Here is an 18797-nt window from a genome sequence, read left to right as displayed (position 1 = left end):
GGCCGATGCATTCGGCGCTAACTTTTACATCGAAAGGTGCCACGTTCATGTAAGGCACCATGATAGTTTTTTTAAATATATGTTTCTGATTGAAATTGCAAAGTGTGTAAACAGCACATTTCGCTGCGTCATACGCGAATCACATTTCGGGTCAGTTACTCGTCTTCTATGTCCCGATTGTCATTCTCTGCTCAGTGCTTGAACAAAGTTCCGTCATCGTAACTAGGATACCCAGAGGCGCCTGAGGGTAAAGTACGGGAGGAGGCTTTGAGTGGAAAGTCCCTGTGCTGCCTTAGTAGCCCCTAACAATGCAGGGCACTTGTGTGGCTTTATGGTCAGTCCCGTTCTGTCGTGAATTAAAATTGGCGCTGCAAACCAAACAGCCAAATTTAAGAGTAATCAAGGGCGGAGACCACACTGTTACGATCGACTCGGCAGATCTGGTGGATATGAGAAGTAGTGAGCTACTCAGACGAGCATGCACTGTCGGCCTCAAGCGTTTTGGGCCTCGGAGTTAGCACAAGATAGACACGCAGCATATGAAACGTTCATACTCCGTAAGAGGAGGGTTAAGGTGGCCGGCCAGAAGTAGCTATGAGGTGAAGAAGGACTGCGATCCGGAAGCAGTCTAGCGTGGTAAGAACTGGCCGCTAAAATTCCAAGGATACTCAGAAAGCTGGCCACGGTGTTTAGACGAAGAAGAAAACAAGCGTCCTTGAAGAAACAAAGAGAATTGGCCGCAGACAATTTGTGTCCGTAAAAATGGCATAGAAAACATTTGAAACATTTGGGGATATTTGACCGTGATTTTTTATTGACGGTAAGAATTAGCACACTAGAAGAAGCGGACAGGTAATAAGCAGCCTAGAATTCAACTCCATGGGGAGAGAGCCCTAAACCGCGGGCAGAGTTGGTTGCGACCTGAAACCTATATCGTCAGCAGGCCACTAGATAGTGTGCGCGGGTCTGCCTGCGGAGAAATTGTGCGCAAAGCATTGGATAACAAAGATAAAAAATTCAGCAGTTCTAGGCCACTCGGGATGTAGACAGCATGAAGATACGAACGCACAGCTAAGAACAAGGTCTCAGATACAAGGTGTGAAGTCATGGTTAGAGATTGTCCCCGGAAGGAAACGTTTTAATCATCAGTGATCAGACGATGATAAAAACTTTTGCAAGGTAGCTAGCGGCGCCTACTAACCTCTGATCTGCACTGGCCTACATTTGTATGTGAATACCAATATTCTGAGGCGAACAGCAGTGTCACAGCGCGGTGTGTGCCCAGCAGCGGCAGTCATCCGCACTAACCTTCTCCCCAAGTTCTTTTTTTGCCCAGGATGTGCAGTTTTTGTGATGTGGTTTTTTTTTTACGTACATGGGTGCTAATAGAGAAAAACGGGTTAGCGGCGCAATTTGTCCTGAATAAATCATAGTCTAAATTAGAAGAGACATCTGGCTAGTTGGAACGGTGGCATAATTACACCGGTGGCGTATTTACATGTGGCTCTTCTGCACCTTTATTTCGTAATGACTGAAATTTAGACAAATTCAAATGCCTTATTGTATTCTATGAACCCCAAATTTAGAGGGTGTTATAGTTCGCCAAATTCTTGATCACCTAATTGGCAGTGTAAACGATATCTGCTGTGTCATAGTGCTGACGATGTTGCCTATAACAAATAAGGAGACTGATGTTGCGCTCCAATGACCGACTTGGCTGACTATTTGGCTGACTGGCGCCCTCAAAAGAACTAAGCAGTCAACGGCGGCAATAGCGGAAGCTTGCTCGGCTATCTTAGATCTACGAATGCTTGTTTTACTCATCAGCGTGCAATTTAAAAGCAGCGAAAAAACATCTAGAGGAAACCGCTAGCGGTGACTAGCATAATCTGGAATATTTTAGAACACACGCGTCTGGCTGGAATCCTTCTAAGTAAATCTCGAAGCATCTTCCACAACAAAGGAAATGATAAAGCCGTTCCTCTCGATGATTAGATAATCGAGAAACAAAGATTAGATAATCGAATCGTGCGCTACAATCAGAGTGATAAGGCCGCATGCCGGCAGCTGTAAAAAATAAATGGAGATTGGAATGGTTCGCGGTATTACTCCCGTTCCTCCCCCTCCTGAAAAAAAAAAATTAAACATCGTGTTGATATTTCTCAATAAACAGACAACAGTAAACATTAATATTAGAAAGTTCAAACGCCATGTTTGTTTTTTAACGCGTGGAATACGTTCGGACGTAAAACGTATACGATTTCTGGGCGCGCGTTGCCGTTGGGATGCTGTCGCACCATCGGGAATGGCTTCATAGTCCAGTTGTCTAACGCGGCGAAGGGTTTTGTACGGCCCAAGGTATCGCCGTAACATTTCGCTTAGTCCTTGATGGGGAATCGCCGTGCATACCCAGACTTGGCCTCCCGGCTTGTACTCTGTGTTGCGTCGTCACAAGTTGCATCCTCAGGCGTCGGTGCGTGTTTGGTCTTTAATGCGCAGACGTGCGAGTCGTCGAGCTTCCTCTGCACGCTGAAGGTAGGCGATGGCGCCCAGGTTCACCTCGACTGTACGTGAGGCAGCATCGCGTCGAGCATGGTCGTGGGTTCACTGCCATATACAAGCTAGAACGAGGTAGCAAGGTCGCCCTGGTAGTCTCCTGGACGGCGATGTTATACGGAAACGTTACGTGAAGTATCGTCTTGTCGACATCAACGTACATGGCGATCATTTTCGTCATTGTTTTGTTTAGACGCTCAGTAAGTCGGTTTGTCTTGGGGTGGTACGCCGTTGTACGTCGATGGCTTGTATGAGTAGATGTCAAGATGGATTGCGTCAGCTCCGTCGTAAAGGCTGTTCCCCTGTCCTTTTTAAGATCTTGTGGGGCGCCGTGTCAGAGGAGAATTCATTCGACAAAAAACTTTGCGACTTCCACTCCGGAATCGTTAGTCAAGGTTATTAGTTCGGTGCAGCGGTTCATGTAGCCGGTGGCCACGATAATCAAATTGTTTCCAGTTGATGAAGTCTGGAAGGGTCCAAGGAGGTCCTTCCCTATTTATTAAAAGAGCTTAGTTGGGGGTGGTACCGGTTTAAGTAGCCCAGCTGGTTGCATCATGTGTGCCTTGTGTTGTTGCCACTCATGTTTTGACGCTATGGGCGACGTCGGCAGCTAACCGCTGCCAATAATACTTCTACCGGATTTCGTGCAATGTACATGCATGGCACAGATGTACTGCGATTGGCTCATTACGGAATATGCCGGATGTCCTCTATGAAGTTTGCAACGACAAGAAGAAGGTGCACGGTCCTGTTGGATACACAGTTCTTCACGAGGGCGTTATTGTGCAACGCGGAGGACAGCTGATGCCTGATCCTAGCAGGAAATAATGGATTCTTTCCTTCCAGGTAACGGGCCAGATTTCGGAGTTCAGGGTTCGAGTGCTGCTGTTGCTGTGTGAACCTACTGGGCTTACCGGTTTTAAAAAGGCGTCATCGTAGTTTTCTTCCTGGGGAGCGTTGATGGGGGCTCCGGATAAATAGTCTGCGTCGAAATTATTTCCCCCAATCTTGTGGACCACAGGAATATCAAATTCTTGACTACGTAGGCGCAATAAACCAAGGCGGCCTGCAGGGTCTTACAAACCCGCAAGCCAAAAGAGCGCATAGTGACCTCTCACAACTTTAAATAGTCGACCGCAAAGAGACGGACGGAACTTCGAAGTTGCCCAGATGATCGCGAGGCACTTCGAAGTTCCTGGTCGTCCTCCTTTGCTTTGCACAATTCTGTAATAATATCCCTTATAAAAGCGAGAATGATTTCTTGTTTGATGAAATTTTGAGGTTGTCCAGATTCTGCGGCGGATTAGCTTTGTGCAATCCTTGTCTTAGACTTCCTCTCTCGTCAAGATTAAGGTTGCTTGATAGCCTCTTTCCTTGATAGCCTCTAGATAAACCTTGAATTACATAGTGTTCTCAAGTTTTCATAAGATCTCCGTCACTGTGCTTCAATGAACATGTAGTCACTTGATCATCAGTAGCTGTTTTCCAGTTCAATATGTCTAAAGTCTCCTTCCTTAACCCTCCTCCCCGGCCCCCTTCGTCACTATATATAGTGACGAAAGAGGGAAATTTAGACAACGAGTAGCGGAATACGCAATCACTCTGGGCTACTGCCTATTAATCTTCCTGACTACATTGTGTATTGTAGAAATCTGTGTACAGCCTCCTGAACAATTTAAACACCTTATTCATATTGGTGACGACATTTCCGTACATTTGTTTAGTGTACACAACTTACGTTCAGTGCTGCCTAGCTTCTTTTACCCCCTTTATACTGCTCACATTCGTTAGCGCCGGAACTCTTTTTTTTTTTCATACTATACACGTTATAAATCTGGCGCTTATTGCGTTGACAGCGAGAGTTTCCAGCATCTTAGGTGATCCCCGAAACCGCAGTGAATATAATCGAACAAAATTAGCAACGCGCAAGTTGGCATCTATCGTTATAAAAGATCCGAACTATTCTTTCTTTATTGCTTTACAGGAACACTAATTAAGTATAACAAGGGAAACAATGTGAGGATGCTAGCTTTTTGCACTCTTTTATTTCTCGCCGCGAGCATGATGCGACGTCGGTGAGAAGCAGCTCGCGAGCGTTGAGTGTTTTTCGAGACGTAATAATTGGATTGCCGAAGTTAGATGCAGAAAAAGGTCCCAAAGTGAGTTATTCGCTTATCTTGTATCTGCCGAACACTCCTACCTGTTAGCAGTTACGGCACACAGCGTCGGTCAGCTAGTAGTTTCTCAAGCGGATTTTGCCGGTTGGCTTCTGGTGCCTTTTTTTATTCTTAACGTTGGGTTTGCTCTCATACAAATTTTTTATTTGCGGAGTGTCGCAGGTGAACGAACCTGAAACGAAAATTTGCGTATACCAACTGTAAGTAGCGTATCAAAGCCGCGTAAGTAGGGCATTTACTGCTCATGGCTGGCGGCTCTGTCTTCGCCTACTCTCAGGGAAGATCTACTTTTCCACGCGGACTTGTCTAAGCGATGGTGTGCACCTATAGAGCAGCAACGACAGTATTGGTGGGGCTGTCACTCCGCAGAGCATTTAGTATCTTGCGGCGCATATAAATGTAAGCAGGAACGCATATTATGCAGAAGCAATAGTAGGGCTATAAGACGCGAAGTAATGGAAAGCTATAGATTAATTTTGACCACCTGGGGACCTTTAACGTGCGTCCAAATCTCGACACTCAGGAATATCTATTTATCACCGACATCAGAAAAACGGCCGCCACGGCCGAGATCCAGCCCGTATCATTTAGATAAGCAGCACAATGTCTTTGGGCTGCCTTTAACACTTTAGAATCAGCAAGTTTCACAAATATGTACTCACGATCAAGTGCGCGATCATGATATGGCGTTATCCGAGCAATGCGGGCGTGGACGCTGTACCATAACAACCACAATACGATTGTCGTGGCAAAAAGAAAACAAACAGAGCCAAGATATTAACAATAAATTTCAGTCTGACATTCTATGAAAAGAAATCTTGCCTAGTGCACTACTCGTTTTAACGTCGGCAGACTGGCAGCCGTTCTGAATTTCTTTCGTTCTCGGTGCCTCCTCGCCTTTGTTTCCAACGCATAATTTCTACCTGCAAAGTCGTTCTGAAATATGAGCCTCAGAGCAAGGTCCACGCATCACCAATTGATATTTGTTCCTCTCTTAAACCTTGAAATGAAATAATGGGCAAGCCCAGAAAGCCTCTAAGGTGTTGTGCACCATGAAATCCCGTGACCTAAATCCCCCAACTTTGGACCCCGCTCGGTTGGCGCAGTGAATACGGTTCTCGGCTACTGTTCGCAAGGATGTGGAATCGAATCCTGACCTCGGCGGTAGCTTTTCGATGGAGGCGAAATGCAAGACGCCCTTGGGCTCTGCGATGTCAGTGCACGTTAAAGAACCCCAGGAGGTCGAAATTTCCGGAGTCCTCCACTACAGCGTCTCCCATAATTGGAGTCGCTTTGGGACATTAAACCCCAAAAACCAAACCAAACCAACATTGCGCCGCTAACACGTTTCATCTTTCATCCGCTAGATAGCAGCACTGGCAGGAAGATTAATTAGGCGATGCTCATTAAGCTACCCCACATGTGAGGAGGGAAGAAATGGAAAAAGAAACGGAAAAATTGAGGTACTCCACGATGCACAAGCCACCTGCCAGCCATTGGGTGGCGGCACAAAGTACATGTGATAGGCATTCCTCACAGTTGTGCACAATCCTACGAGAGAAAAAAAAAGTATTGGTGGCGTTCTTGCAGCCTTCAGGCTAACTGTGGAAGGCGGAAGGCTCAACTTTCTGGAGCAGAAAAGTTCCTAGATATGTAATTATCAAGAATGTAAGCACTGTCGTTTAATTGTTAACATTGCCCACCACGAACCAACTGCTCTCTTTACCTGAACTGCCGGGAGTTGCATCGTTGGCCGGCTTTCGTTGTTCATGCATGGCTGCTTATGGGAAAATTCAGCATGTCTTTGTCGCGTACTCAGAAACCTGCAGGAGTACCTTCGCGACTAAGGCATCGTCTCAGCTAAGAGTCATAGCACTCACGTTCGTGAAGATGGTGTCAAGGTCATAGAGGAATGTTGTTGGTCAGTTGTCTTAGAATTAGGTTGACCACTGCCTACTGGTAGTGAGTTATGCTAGGTGGCTTTTGGATTACGCTTGGCTCCTGTAGTCATCCCGTAAAAGGATATCTTGGCACAGCAGCATAAGGTTAAAAATTCCAATGACATGACGATATTTGGGGACATTTCAGAGGCTATGTGAGCTGCAGTCTGGCCGGCGGCAATTCGCACAAGGAATGCACATCGAAAGCACAAGCTACGTCCACAGACCACGATTTCCCACACCATGCTTCATAGGCTGAGTACCGTAAAATAAAACTGCTACACTTGCGCGCGCTGTGGACCACGCACGGGGGTACCACCTAAGCGATAATATTGCCGCTGCTCATTTTCATATAACGGGCCACAACCAAAGTCCGAGGTGATTTTCACGAATACATCACACTTAATCCAAGATACATGAAAGCAACGAGACAAGACCCCCTTAAATGTGTATTCAGCAGTAGAAAAAGTAAGCATGGCAAGCCCATATCTACACTGCGTATCAAGAGCTACAGCAACGTCGCACACAAGTCCCGACAAACAGCTGCTCTCGCTACTAGACACGGCACTCTTACGCGAAAGGACGATCTGAGAAAGGCATCAAAATATCAACGCCAATCAAGACGTTTCAGGATTCCTAGGATACCTACCAAGCCTCTTTGACAATACGTCCATTGTAAAATTGTATCCAGAAGTTGTTATTCCTATAAACGCCGTTGGGGGTCAGAACTATAGGCTCCGCATGAGCACTCGCAATAAGGGCTGGTCATGAATTCTAAACGACCGCCTCAACTGAATTTACGATTCACATCATTGGTGCCATATTCTGGTGGAACGCTGGTGATGTGCTCTCGACTCAAAAGCATGGTGCGATCATTTCGCTTTCCTTTGACTGTCGGTTACCAAATTGTGGGTCGTGGATCATTTGATTTGAAATCATTTCTTTTCTCATGATTCGTGTCCACACGAAGTTCTCACCACGGCGTGTTCTCATAAGGTTACAATCACTGAAAATGAGGAAAATAAAGGGATCGTGTGGACATAAGGACTTGAGCCACCGTAATTCCGTTCCTCAGCAGAGCGCGCACGCTACAATTTTAAGCCGACTGACTGTGAACCACTGCATAATTCTCCTTGTCTAGCGTAAGAACGCCGTAGGGCAGACAGGGAAATCGCAACAGTGGCAGTGATAAAAAATGGAATGAAATAGTAAATAATTATTTAAAAAAAGAAAAAAAAATAGAATAAAACCATGCAAATGAAAAAAAGAAATAACAAACAACAAAAAAGTAAAGAAAGGCTAAGGAACAAAGAAACGCCGAATGAAAATAAAGTGAATAAAGGAATTGTAAACTTGTAAACGTCAGAAAAGCAAAGACGGTTGGATAGAATCCATAACTGAACTAGACTTGAAACTCGCAATGCTTTCACATTTGCGCACATAAGTAGCCTCGAATGCACCCCTCTATATTATTTCGATAAATTGGTTGTCTGGACACAGGAAACCAGTTCGATTGTTCAAGGTTTCGGGACTTGACAGCCACGAGGTCTGTAGAAATTTCAATACTCACGACGAAATTTGGAACGCCTTAGATACGGGTGCGCGAGGTGCGAAGCTTGCAGACCATATCTGAAAACAATGAATTGAATCTGAATAATTGCAGCTTTAACTACTTTAGAGGCCCGACGGCAACCACCTAATTTGATATCACCTTTGTTGCATGCTGAGTTGCCGAAAACGTTGTCCGGTGCACTGAGTTCGTAATACAGCGAAACGGCCGTTACTCAATCCTTGCATGTCCGTGTGAAGATGTCCGCACAGAAATCCCCTCAGAAATGTACAGATTGGGGTGGAACACCCTGAGCATTTTTTTATTTGAGGATTTAGGAGAAGGTTACGATGATTTATTTTCAGCAAGGGGGGGGGGGGGGTTGCACTGTGCAAAAAATGCGCAGATTTGTACTAAATGTCGCAGCTTACCACTAAATTACGACACACTTAAAATTCTGTGTGCTACTCTCAGGCGAGCAGAAAGCAAATCTCTCCGCAGGAGAAGTCTCCAATACATCCGTGCCATTCGGTGGGCTAAGTAAAACAATCCTCGATACCTGGATGAACTTAGTCGACAAAGATGGCGAGACTTTTGTTCAACGTCGGATGTGCGCCAACCAGCAGAGAACGTTTGCCGGACTGTTAGAGCAATATGTACCGTTCCAGCAACTTCACCCCTTCGCTGCACCACCTTGTGTTGAAAGAAGATTGCCAAAAGAATTTCTGAAGAATTTTGGTGGCTGCTATCAGCGAGTTGAAATTCTATAGCCAGTATTAAGTGCAGGTTGTGAGCTGGGCGTCTCGCAAGCGGCAACTTCTGCATTTAATCTATCGTACACGAAGGAAGAACTGACCTCATATATCGCCGGGTGGCCAAGCGCGTCTTTCCGAGCCATAACACAGCAAGCTACAGTGCTTTCGCGAAGCTGCACTGCAAATCTCACCTCCGATTTATAGAATATTTCAGCGACCTTCAATAAGTGTAGAGCGACTTACATAACTATAGCTAGCGAAAATTCTGCCTGTAATAAGAACTGAAAAAATTAAACAAGCTTAACGTGTTTCCGTTAACACCGCATTGCGTTGCCTTGGTAAAGTTATGGAAAGAAAAATATACAAGCGCACCGAATGGTTCTATGAGACCTGAAAAATATATCCACCGAAATGAGCAGGTTTCACCTGAACATGTCTGCAATTGATAATCTCATATTCCTCGTCTCATCATTTGAAAAGGCTAGTCGTGCTATGTGCATGCAAAAAGATTTCTTGCTTCACATCAAAGCCACTTTTGACTCCTTTTACAATGCTGCACTGGTAGCCGGACAGCCTTTGAATCGGACCGAAGTTATACAGATGAACTGAAAATTATTTACAAGAGCGGTATATATTTTTGAGTACTCTAACTGGTCCAGCTTGTTCCAGGCAATAGAAAAGGTTGCACAGCTGGAAGGTTCCACTTAGCCCTGCCCTCTTCAACGTCATCCAAATAGACTGAACATAAAAGCTACACGAAGGAATACGCTTACGATTTATGTCGATAACATCTGCTTCTGGAGTGAGCCAAATTCGCGCCCTTTCAACTATAAACATCTAGAGACAATGTTACTGAAGGCCTCCATGTATCTGGTCTCCCGAGGTATTTCCTTCTTTAGAGAAAGATGTGATGCCCCGGCTTTAAAAAAATGAAACATATGCCAGATATATTTAGGAATGCTTAGATATAAAATTTCTAAATTATTATTGTGCTGCAGCTGAATGTTTGTCTGAGTTTGTGTCCGCCTTCACGCAGATATATTCGAGAACTACAGCTGTAAGCATTCAAGTCGTTAGTGAGCTAAAATCGACTACGGATGCTACACGCACTGCCCGAAGGGTTTTGAATGATTGCATTGTTGAAACGGCCAGTGGAAGCTTTGTATGCAGTCTTATCGCCTGCTCTTGCCTCGGCGTTTTGCTTCCTGCACTTACTGCCCCTGCTTCTCGTCGTCTCAATTCTTCGTCCTCCGCACAGTTTGCGAGTTGCGCTTCTGCACGTCTTGCTGCCGCTTTTCAGGCATCTTCTTTCGCATCACCTGGACTCTCGTTTTCGTGCTCTCTGTGTCTTGCTGGTGCTTTTGTCGCATCACGTCGGTCCCTCGTATTCAAATTTATTCGTCGGCCTATCGTTAGGCGCATTGAATAATCGCACGATGAACACTGCTATTGAACGGAGGAATGCATACGTTGATCACAACACTAAGCAAAGCTATGTTCGCAGGCGCGCCTCGTCCCTGTTTGCGTAATTGACGGTACGGCCGCTTTCAGACCGAGTCGATGCCGATGATCGGATTTTCGTGCGCGTAACGAGACGGAAACGTGGGGAGAGAGGCACGCGCGTAGAGTTTCGGATGATCACCTTACAGTATCGACCCTACTTCCGTCGCAAGCCGTTTTCGATATTCCTTCCTTTGCACATTTGGTCTCCATGGCGCGGTTTATGTACCATGAGCGGATTCATCAAATTCCGACGGCTTTGTTCATCAGATGGAGTGATAAAGTCTTAACATTAAAAATTATCAGGTACCTGCTCTCCTAGGTGAGCGTACTCATCCTTAACTGAGATGCAAGCGATTTGCTTGGAATTGTTACAGACAAAATTTTTCCTTCAGTACGCTCATTTAGAACGCTGTGCGAGAGAGTTTCCGAAACATCACAAATGTTCATAATTATGAAGGGAGTATGAACGGGTTGTAAATATCCCTCCATAGTTTTGTTTCCAAAAATAAAACTTTCAAGGAATATTTTGATACTCCTCACAGGTAATTCACATACTATCACCAACAAAAAGAAGGTTACCAGAAGCCGCACTGAATAACTGCCTGTGGATCTGTCTTGGTCTCCCAAACAGCGAGGTGGTAGCGTAAGCATAATGCATTCCGATAGTCTTCGTCGTTATACCATTTAACTCTGCTAACCCGTGTCCGGCATGTGGTCCATAAGAAGAAGCACTTCCTTCAATGGGTTCCCATAAACTTCAGCAACTTTCGCATTGTTCATTTCATAGATCTGATGGACGTCAGTAATCTCACTCAGCCAAAAAAATACCTCCCGCAAAGTTTATTTCTAGGGCGCTTTCGCCTATTAATATGAAGCTGATTTGGCCGCGTGTTTTTCTGAAGAGTCCCATGCCACAAACGGCGCTACTGCAAGCTGTTCTTTCTTCGCAGAAAATACTATGTTGATATCCTAACCATCAAAAATGGCTTCACTTCGCAGAGCAATTCTTTTCCGCCTTTATGTGCCTTCGACCGATCAAAAGTGTCCCCGCGCCTGTAGCGTACGACATCTTCACCGGCAGCATATTTTCGATGCTGTCTCCTATGTTTTCTACTGCAGTCCCGGCCATAAGTTTCCTTCGCGGATTCCCAAAAAATACATGCTGCGATATACTTCCAATGTATTAACAAAACTCGTCACCGACTATATTCTCTCAAGATTCGTTACCTACATGATTTCTATTCAAGACCATTCGACTACATTTCAGTAAATTGCAGCTCGGCATGAAACCATGGTCAATTTAAAAGCGTATGAAGAAGCCTGCAGACACCACAACCGGAATTAGAAGCTGATTTATTTCACAATGTGCGAGGTGTCCCAAATGGATCATTAATGAACTCACGAGAAAAACTGCCTCTATAGCTTACTGACGTAATATAACCAATTTCTGCACTTTATAGACCCGCATCTGAGATAAAAAACGCCCACACTTCCTCGTCATCTGGAAGCTCCTTGACTTCATCTAAATTATGCGTTCATAAACGCTTACAACTCCGTACAGATTACGAGAACAGTCCACATAGCGACAACAGTGGATTGCTAGAAACATTAAACCATATTTCGTTTTATTGCCCAGCGTAGACTGGGGAATGTGGGCATTATGAACACCTTTTCATTCGGATGAAGTACCTCCAACAATCTACTATGTATTAGCCGTTAACCTGTCCCAGGCAGCTAAGACGCACTGTGAACTTTATATTCGGTTACTTAGACGATACTGGTCTTTCTGACAAACTAGGCGCTAGGTGTTCCACGCCACTGCGCACTCTCTATCTTTCTATGCAGTGCACGTTGCAACCCATGCATAGGGCACTGAAGTTCATCCTTCAAAATTCACCGGAAGCCTTCTTTAACAAAAGGAAAATAATTGACCTGAAGATCAAATTTAATTACTTGATCAATACGGGAATCTATCTTTTTGCTCTGCGAGACGACCATGCTACTGGCAGGACATGAGTTTTTTTCGTCCATAGTATACTTACTGCATGCGATTATCTACAGAAAGGGCTATATAAAGAGAGTATTTTTTTACTCACTTGGCCGCTGCTGAGCTGCAATCCCTGGAAAGAAACAACTAATAATAGACCGGGAAAGGTAGCCCGCCCGCCGGGGTGGCTCAGTGGTTACGGAGCTTGACTACTGTTCCCAAAGATGCGGGTTTGAATCCCGGCCCTGACGGCCGCTTCTCGATGGAGGTGAAAAGCAAGGCGCCCGTGTACTGTGCGATGTCAGTGCACGTTAAAGAACCCCAGGTGGTCGAAATTTCCGGAGTCCTCCACTACGGCGTCTCTCATAGCTTGAGTCGCTTTGGGACGTTAAACAACACAAACAAACAACAACAACAAAGGTAGCCACCTTAAGAGATGTGGAAGCCAGTCAGCCTAAAATCATAAATTTTCTTAAGTTACACCATCATTCGGCTAAAATGGATTCCCAGTAAAACACGGTGTTGAACGTTGCGGTCCACAAGCGCGTCGTATGTTATAGGGATCTATGCGGACCTTAGAAACAGCAGGTGTTTCCTTGATACATCATACCCAAGCAGCACACCAGCATTGGTCCAACAATGGTTCATCACTGGAAAAGAATGGCATCAATATTGGAGTGATATTGGCATTTGGGCATTTTACTACATTCTCCATTCTTGGCCCATCTTTCGTTCCAAGACTGGTCCAGTGTTCAACCAAGCTGGAGCCACCAATGTAGGCACAATATTAGACGTTCCATTGATGCACCATGATTCTTGCCAATACTGTCCAGCATTATACAATCATTGTATTACCAATATTTGTTTAATACCTGCTATTCCATTGATGACCCATTGTCAATGCCAATATCATACCAATGGTTAGCCATTGCAGGTGCACTGGCTACTCCATTCATGCCGCATATTGTCGATACCAATATTCATCCAATGGTTCATGGGTACACCGACTACTCCATTCATGTACCATTGATGATTTCAAGATTACACATTTTGTAACACTGCCTGTGCAGGCCATAAAATGCAGCCTTTTTCATTCAAGCCATATTCGTGACAGCACATCGAACTTGCTGGGACAATAATGGCCTTTCAAATAGAAGTGGCCAAAATAATTCAAATTTCCGCTCATGAACAACCAGTAGACATTCACAAAAAAAGGGCAGGGTTCACAAAAAGATAATATTTGTTGCAATTGTTACTAGACGGCAGTTGTTAATAGCCAATGCTGAGGGCACACACAGCCGCAGCTGGCGGGGAAGTGGCAGGCAGAGTGGCAGCAGGGGCGTGCAGGGCAGTGGCAGGGTTGGGCAGGGCAGGGCAGGACAGGCTCTCGGGAAGTGGAAGGGGCCAGGGGCACACTCATAGGCGTAGTGAGGGGGCTGACCCTGCAATTGCATTCACAGGTGGCCTGCCTGGTTCGCCAAGGGAGGTTTCAGCATAACGCCTTTTCCACCCCCTCTGTCACAGGAACCAGGCAGCCACCTGCGAATAAATGCGTGTGCCTCCAAAGCGTCCACCCCAACGTTTTCGCAAATGGCACCTGCACAAAAACAATGAGGAAACAAAATTTACAACACTATTACGAGGCATATAAAATCGCGCGCATTATTTTAGGAAGATGTAGAAAATTCCAGGATTCATGTACCGAAATTCATGGTAAATGAGAAACACTATACTGATGAGTTCCAGATTAGTTTCAGCTGCCTTGGGTTTATTACGATGAAAGACGCACATACATTGCATAGCATGTGCCCTGTTGCATTTTGATCGCCTCCATAGCAATACGGCTGAGACAGCCAGTGTTTCATTCCACACTAGGAATCAGTTCTTGATTGTCGGCTGTCTCCGCATATGACTGGCGCGCTAGTTTTTTGCCGCTCCTACGCTTTATACGATGTGCAAACAGTTTATACGAAATATCGTTACCAAGAGAATGTTCGGCGACCATTTGCATTTTTTTTTAAATGGCTAGATATAATATACACAAGCGATCTAAGCCCACGACTGCTGCACTGGCCGCTGGTTAGCTGATATACGCTTTCGGCTAATTTTGTGGGTAGCTCACCTAAACGGGTGAATGTCGCTTCCCACACACGCCCAAATCACTAGCTCTGTCTGCATACTTGTCACACATAAGCGTTTATTTACAGCTCTTGAGTGCTGAAGTGCGAACACGGAAATCTAGCCACTCGATCGTTACAATCTATTATAATTCTGCTGAAGTTCATAAAACACACTGCAGGTATTGAAGTCAATGATTATCGCTCCACTGCCAGTTTGCCGAGGATGGCTGCGACCGGGTGCGTACGCTCGAACAATGTTCGATTGTTGTGTCATCGCTAGCCAGAATATACCTATAGCTGTCACACGGCAGTCCCAAGCGGCAAGCGCATAGTCGGCCCGCGCTCGGCCCTTGCCAATATGACCGTCTAAAACTCATCGGGCCGACCTAGGCCACCCACCTCAGCCCGAAGTCGGGAATTGACAATGACCTAAGAACGGCCAATTATCGGCAATCGACCTCGGGCCGACGAGTATGGCCGACTTTATCAGCCTACTGCCGCGCTAGGGTCACGCATGGGCCATGGCTTACCCACACATGGCCCAACCACTTCGGCGGTACACGCTACCCGGTGGTTTATCCAGGTATGATTAGGAGTCTACTCATCCCTGGCCTATGGTTTACACATTAAAACGTCTGCAGTTCGATTGTGCATGGACGTTAGCGCTGCGGCAGTATTTTGAGATGCGCATATTCTCCTCCAAGCGGGCTCTAATTTTTTGGCATCAGCAATGGTGTTCTCCGGGCAGGTGAAAAGCACCCCATACGTATGCAGCTTAAAAAGGCCTGCGCATCGACAAATGTAGTTTTAAACAGCAGTTTTTATTGTTTTTTTTCTTAAATACTCGAAAGAGGCTCAAAACCCTCCTAATAAAAAAGTGGAACTTACAGCTCACTAAGGTTGTGGGCCTTCACAGCAATTTATTCCGACTTTCAGCTTCTAGGCTGAGTTGAAGATGTCACGTTTTCCTGCTCGTTGTGCCCGCCGTCCCATTACTTCACTGTTACGAGCCATCACTTCATGGCTGCCGCGGTCTTCCTGGAGAGGACGTCAACCAGGTACACGCTGCCTCTCCTCAGGCATCCTAGAAAATATACGAAAGAAAATATCAGCTTTCATTCCGTATTCATATGAATTTTCTAGCATGTTAAAGTGATCAAAAGCTGTCACTCAGGCAATTATAAGGACCTTCAGTGGGATCAGTGGTGATTTAGTCATCGGATGATATCTGAAGTCAATTTAAATATGAGTTGCACCATTTTTACACATATACTGCTTGTACAAGCAAATTTGATCCAAGGAATAAAAAAAAACATTTCGGAGGCAGGCAAAGCAAACCAGATACATATTGCTGGAAGCTACCTTGAGCGCCGCAGAGAATGTTTTGTTTGGAATCCCTAATTGACATTATTTACCTAAATTACTGATTAATGACTTACACAATAAATGCTGTTGCTACTTTAAAGAGTACCGGCACAAACCACGTTTGATTATTTGCGATAAAGAACCCTGACGTCTGCATTTTGAACGCCAGATACAATAGGAAACCACGAAAATACAAAAATCAGATTCCCGGACAATACAATTGAGGACTTGGCTTGGATCGACAGCCCTGTGTAGCGTTAGACCTACAAGTTGCCTATGGTTTCTTCGTCCGCGCCAGCACATTCGTCCAACAAGACTATTTGTATTTTACAGCTGAAAAATATTGTTCCACTCATTTGTATCCTTACCGCTTTGTAGTCATTATCCGAATTGCAAAGTTCAACACGCTCATTGTAACTCGATCCTTCATGTGCGCCAAAGGGCCAACGCGAAGCAACCATCGCCAGCATATCACCCTTACTCATGCATGGGGCTAGCCATCATAGCGGCAGGTTGTTTTGTCCGCTCAAAACCATGTTGTGAGCAGCACAATTGAGGTGCGCGAATGGGCTGGTAACGGTTTCGGTATCTACATAACCCGGAATTTATCTGCAGCTGGAAAAAAAGGTACACATGAGGTTTCTAACCGCAAATATTGAAACAGGGGTTTCCGAACGTGCTCACCGACTGTGTAAGTCCTATTTATTGTCTAAAGTGAATATTTAGTAGTTGAAGCGAATAATCTCACTTCCCTACGTACAAAATAAAAATTTTCGGCGCTGTCCTAAGTGGCTGCCAGCAATGCGCCACCGGTTTCCATCGTCTGTTTCTAATGGTTTATTTATAACCCTTGGCTCAAGCTATGGGGCGCAGCAGGTGTAATGTAGCTAGAATAAAACCTGCAAGAGATCATATATATGGGTAGATTTGTAAGGTTTACAGATTTCACTTACAAATTCTACGGGAATCACGTCACTGCAGCCTTTTTTTTTAAATTGACACGTAATAGCGCTATATTCGTGGCTAAAATAAAGTACTCAACGTATTAATTCAGCTTAGCAAGTGCAGCTGTAACAGAAAGTGAGGGCTGGCGACACCTAAGGTGTGCCTAGCTTTCAAATTTTTTTTAGATGGCACAACCGTTCGAAATATGGAATATTAAAAAAAAAGCCCTTGATATTGGCTTTGTCACAGCGTATTTGGGTGCCTTAGATAAGAAACATAATCGAGGTCCCATGGCCATCTTTCGTTTACAATGATATTCTTATATGGGGTGGGCGAATATGTAGACACAAAAGAATTAACCTTTGTTTTTCAAGATACGCGTAGTTTCCTCGAAAAAAAAATCGTATGGTATATCTCTAGAGGTAGAAAACGCTGTTTTTGCCATTTCAAAATGTTGCAAATTTGGATACCATGATTTTTGTCAGCTACTATTTTTTACTCACTAAATATATGCAGGTTTTACATTTACAAACACTATTAGAAACCTGTTTTGTTTTTGCAGTTGAGGTATTAAAAAATCGCGGACTTTGCTTCAGGAGCGATACGTTGCAAAAATATTCATTTTTAACCTTATGTACTGGCATATGATGCATTAGGTTAGTTGCACTAAATATGTTTTCACTTCCTGACGCATGTTCTTAATTCCAGGCAGTATCTGGAGCTCCAGACCACTAGGTGTGTTCTCCGCAACGCATGAAAATTGCTCAGAATTCAAAAACAGCAGTAAAGGGCAAATTTGCTGCAATAAAAAAAAAGATCATCTTCGATTTTCATTCAAGTCCCTCTCAAAAATCTTCAGTACCTCAAAAATCTCACGGACTAAAAAGTGTTGCGTTATACCGTTTAAAAATATAACATTAAATATTAAACCGAGTGCTTGTGCTGATAATGGCCAAACTCAGCCTGCATTCTTGCAAGATCCAATTGTCTTGGCACAGAAACTGTTTCTCTACATTATCTAGGTTCCATTCTTTATTTCTGAAAAAAATTTGAAGCTCTTGATTTGTGTGTGTTTCTGCATATTATTTTGAAATTGGTCAAAAAGTAAAATAAAATATGGAAAACTGATTAGAATTGAAGGAACCGCCGCAACATCAATTTTTATCAAAATCTGTGGAAACAACGCAAAGTACTTTGTTCATATGAGTCAGTAAATATATTGAATTCTGCAAAATGTAATATTAGAAATATAAAAATGCCTGTTTCTGTTCTATAGATGTGCTTATATGGCTCCCCCTTATGGAGTAGGCATCAAAACTTCAATTTAGTATTTGCTGAATTTAGTTACATTTTACCTTAAGTAAAATTTAAAACCTTGTCAGCACTTATACACCCTTTTTCTGCTTCTGGGAAAATACTTAATATAGCTTAAAATGGTATTAATTCACTATTTCTGTCAATTTCATCGCAGAACGCAACTGAAGGCTGAACTTTTTCTCTGTCCTGCATTCTTTTTTATTGCTAGGTGCAATAGTATTCAATCTAGTTTATTAATATATTATTCCATTCCTCAGCTTTGACCACAACTAACAATGCTATATTTTTGAAGATGATTTTTCAATGTGTAAGTTTTATAATTACAATCATAAGCAAATCGCTTTCCAGCGAAATAATTTTGGTGGCGTTACAGAGAACACACATAGCAGTTTAGAGCTCCAAATTCTGCCTTAAATTAACAATATGACCTGCGTAATAAACACAGAATGTTTTAGTGCAAACAACGTAACGCATCACGCCAGTATGTAAGGTTGAACATTAAGATTTTTGTAGCGCGTTGTTCTTGAAGCAAAGTTTGCGATTTTTTACTAAATCAACTGCATCAATGAAACACACTTTTAAA

General features: G+C 44.1%; 1 protein-coding gene across 1 annotated transcript in view; it reads left to right on the top strand.

Annotated features, from left to right (window-relative positions):
• The window catches only part of LOC146182727 (organic cation transporter protein-like), a 96950-nt gene that overhangs the window by 27694 nt on the left and 50459 nt on the right, over window positions 1-18797 (top strand). The gene's annotated exons all lie outside the window — the stretch shown is intronic.

Source organism: Amblyomma maculatum, chromosome 7, assembly GCF_055883805.1.
Source record: "Amblyomma maculatum isolate TAMU_Amacu chromosome 7, ASM5588380v1, whole genome shotgun sequence".
In the NCBI taxonomy this organism is placed as follows: Eukaryota; Metazoa; Arthropoda; class Arachnida; order Ixodida; family Ixodidae; genus Amblyomma; species Amblyomma maculatum.
The sequence above is the reverse complement of the archived record's forward strand: the minus strand, read 5'-3'. Positions and strand labels throughout refer to the sequence as shown.